Raw genomic sequence first — 4595 nt, forward strand, 5'->3', positions numbered from 1 at the left:
ATCTCATTGGTCCAATTCATGACGGGTTACCCTAGGTGCAACAATGACACAGAATACACCAAGCTCCACCCTCAGCGCAGTGACTAATGTAAACATTGTGGCAGGCTTAGGCCATTGCATCAAAGAATCTGCAAGAATTCCAGTTATGAGTGTAGAAACAGCAAGTTACCTAGAAAAGAATATATGCTCTTCATAAGTTCCCTTTACAATTTAATTCGAATGCATGTTGCATTCAGTTTTCATTCGCTTTCTTTGAATAAACTTCATTGAAGAATTATCTAGTGTGCTATTATTATGACCATTATGGATAAGCATATTCAGTAAAGTTAATGCCAGAAAATATCGTCAATCGTCCCTTTGTTTGGTCTGATGGTGTTCTTATATATTTAACACCCTTTATATCTCAAAATAATTTCCAATCTCGCTACCAAGTAAACAATTTTCCTCTTAACGAACGCTTTCAAATTTCTATTTTTATTTTTCTGGGGATCATTAGATATGAATGGCTTAGGGAAAGAATTATTATTACTATCTCTTTGATGGTGTTGCAAATCTAAACACTATTTTCTATTCTTTGAAATAAAACGCTATTAGAATAGGCCCTTCCCCCTATCTCGAAGGACAGTCATGTTACACGGCTATTAAGAATGGCAACAAACCGGACAGGGACAATTAACATTGCTATGTACTTGTAAATTGATGAGATATTTCTGCTCATTTATAAGAAAAGGCATATGCATAAAAAAATTCCCACATGGATTTTTCGAGGTTGATCATGTACGCAAAACCTTTTAGAAAAAAATGATATTGGAGTGTTCACTGCTGTACGAAAGACATGCTATGGTTATCATGCATTTTCATTTTTTCAAATGCCTTCGACACTGTTTTCTAATAGAAGGTGTTTAGAAAATGTGTACAAGTTGTTCACTTTTTATATAAGACGAATTTTAAAAGAAAACGAGCCTGGAAATTTTTCAAATTTAAAACATAAGCTGAGGCTGAGCTACTTTAAAACATAAGAATGTAAAATATTTATATAAAGATACATCATAGCAGGCTTTTTCTTTTACCAATAATTTACGAACAAAATAAGAACAATCAAGCCCCGACATCTTGAAAAGGTAAGAAACACGAAGCGTTAACTTCAACTTCCTGGTTCTTATATAAAAAAAGTGTCACTATGATGGATAAGGAAATATTTCAGTAGCGTGGATATGTTTCCAGTCCAACAAAGAATGGGGAGCAGTTAATGGATCATTCTCTAATTGGTCATCTGTTGGAATCCCACAAAGAGCTGTATTGGGACATGTTTTCTTTATCTTTGCATGAAGTACAAAAATATGACACAGAAATTTAAGATAAACTTTTTAAAGATAAAGCATGCCTCTATAAGGGTAATATACAGATGCCGATAATATATTTGTAGAAGAATATCTGGAAGTATATGGTGGTTATGAGCTTTAATTAAATGTTCATACAATGCTTCTATCCTTGGCCGGTAGGCCTCATATCAGGGGAACATAGTATCGTGACACTAGAGCAAAGGTGAATCAGAAGCAGGTATGGTGATTGGGGGATTTAGCAGTGATGTCGAGACCATTTCAAAGTTGAAGGGGCCCAGGTAGAAAGGGGCAATATGCCTTAAGAAAAGGGCAAACTTTCTTATAAGGACCAGGGCCCACGCCACCGGGGGCCGGGGGCAATGACTCCAGCCCACTTTTCGCGAAACAAGCAATTTAAAAGCTGCAATACTCAAAGAAGCCACCTTTCAAACTCGTGGCGTGGGCCCTGAGGACGCCTCCAAAATAGAGACATTTTCGAAAAGTCAGGGGCAAGTGCCGACGTACGGTTACACCTGCATATCATCCAACCGCATATTAAATATTCGTTATCAAGTTGAGCACTGAATTAATCAGTTTTTTAGCCTTCAGAGAATGTTTTCAAGTGCGTTTGACGAAAACAACTTCCAAAATGAATCAATCCTTTTTGGTGAAAACCGGCTTCTATGAGGAACTGAAGTCGACAAGGCTGTTGGTTTGGAAAAACCAAATATTTTGCTAATCGTTTCCTAAAATTAAGTTCATGTAGGTTAGTTAGAGCATGTTGTATGTCAGGGGTTCTTGATTATTTTAAGTGCCGGACCAGAAAAAACATATAAATTTTCTTTGTGGGCCACTTGGTTTTCAACTTCTCCATACCTTGTGTTAAAAGGTTGCTCAAAATGAAACTCAGGTCTCATTTTTACCAGGCTAAGTTAGTGATAAGATCTTATCAGTCCTTTTTTCTTGCTCCCCTATCTTCGCATAAACCCAAAAAATAGTTTTCACAAAGGTTTGTAATTTTATGTTTCTTGTACCAGGCTGAGTCAGAAAATCGTTCTATGCTATTTTTAGGCTAGAACATTAATCTTCTTTAGCCTCTTGTTGGATCAATTTGAAACGCGGCTTAAGTTAGGTCGAGGGACTAAATTTAGTAAAGGCGGCCACCATGGTTGGCGGCAAGAAAAATTTTAGATTATATTAATGTAGGAATGGCCAAAAACAGCACCTCAAAAAGATTTTAACGGGAGAAAGTTCAAGGCAATATTCTTTCATAACTAGGTTCCATAGTTTTATCTGTTAACATGAAAAAGGAAAAGTCTTGCAAGGTTTTAGAGTATACTTAGCACAACAGCATGTAAGATGGGGAAGAAAAACAAATTAAAAAACAGTTAGTTAAACGCTATGAAAACGATCAATTGATTAAATAAAGCATTTTCTATTTCGATAATCTCTTGTGGACCAGTAACTTACTACAGAAAAAAATATCAGTGGGGGCAAAAAAAGCCAAAGATAAATCGAATTCCAAATTTTGAAAATGTTGGCAAAAAGTATTCGGCGGGCCGGATGAAATTTTGCTGCGGGCCGAACTTGGCCCGCAGGCCGGAGTTTAAGAATGGCTGTTGTATGTTATAAAGCATTATAACGATCCGCATCAAATGAATCTTACATAATCCATCCAAAATCAGAATTTAATTAAGCATTGAAATATATGGCTAAGTTTGCTTTGAAGATATTACTAACGAATTTCAGTTTATCACATTAGAAAAATTCTCGATGCGAAAAATTCACGCCATAAATCATTTTGATATTTTTTATCAAGGTATTAATTTTTAAAATTACTTACTTTAATAAAATATGGTTAATGTTTCTGGCATTTTATGCAAGACACAATTCTCAGCATTTATATTAAGTTGATATAGAATTATACGAATTACAGTCTCACAACCAGAATCACGATTTCAAGTCTATGGCAAACAAGACTGCAAACTTTAGTATAAAGCTTCATAAAAAATATGATTCTCAGTGTGGTTCTTTTTATAGATAGGTTTGTCGAATTTAAGGTTCGGTTGAATGATCATTAATAATAATAATAATAATAATAATAATAATAATAATAATAATGGTCAATCTTTCCAACCTTCAAGACCGAATGTAAAAAGTTCCAGTTAATCTTATTTCCTTTTCTCCTTTGCTACTCCGCGCCTCCCCCAAAAGCCCCCACCTTTTCGCCTCCGCCCCTCCCTTATACTATACTGTCAGGCCTACTTGCATCAATAATTCTAGATGATCTTTCACCGCACCACTTCCTATCTCTCTTGGCTATCATCTTTTTAGCGCCTCCGACCTCCACCAACATGCAGCTTTTTTTTATACTCATTGCACCTTGAGTTACTTTCGCTCCTATCATTCTACTTGATGTTTTCATTTGTTTTGCTTCAAACTAAAGCGAACAGGCAAATTCGGCAGAATTTTTAACTCCGTATCTGAATTTTTTAACTGAAAAACTTTCAAGTGAGACAGAATAAATGCCATAAAATGTATTTTAGAACCAGAAGAATACCTACAGTTATTATTTGTTTCGTAAATTACATAATCAAACTTTATAATTTTAAATTGGAAAGCTCAAATGATTTTAATGTGAATTATAATGCAATAATTTATAACACTGGTTGTGCCTTTCTTTATATGTCATATTATATGTCATATGTCATATTTTCATTACCTTTTTGCATATTATCTGGTGCTTTAGACCCAACAAGTATTTTAGCCTTATCTCGCTATATCCATAAGAACTCGGAGCATGTCTATCCTAAATATACCAAAGTACCCTATGAGATAGATTGGTGTCTGCATATCTCAGCTGTGATGTCATAAGATAAGGCAAGGCACTTGAGAATCTTTATTTTAGGTTTGTTTTAAAGCTTCAGTATAACGTTGCATCAATTTCACTTTGGAAAGTTAAACAGGCGTAGTTTTGTCAAAAATCCAAATGTACTGGGCGTGGTCAAGGGCATGTCGCCTGAGAGCTGGCAATAGTACAACTCATTAGGATGTCCCCCCTGACCCTTTGGTATCACTAACTTTCTTCCATTCAAATTTGCTGACTAAACGGGTGTTTTTTCCATGATTTGTCAAGTGGCACGAACAATTTTCTACACGATGTTTCAGGTGGAAAATCTCTACATACGCGGTAACTGCGCAGCAACACGACGCGAAAGACAGAAAGCTGCAGCAGTTCACCAGGTAAAAGGTCATAAAGAAAATATTCAAAAG

The sequence above is a fragment of the Rhopilema esculentum genome, chromosome 17 (assembly GCF_057945365.1).
Source record: "Rhopilema esculentum isolate cy_ngs chromosome 17, ASM5794536v1, whole genome shotgun sequence".
NCBI lineage: Eukaryota > Metazoa > Cnidaria > Scyphozoa > Rhizostomeae > Rhizostomatidae > Rhopilema > Rhopilema esculentum.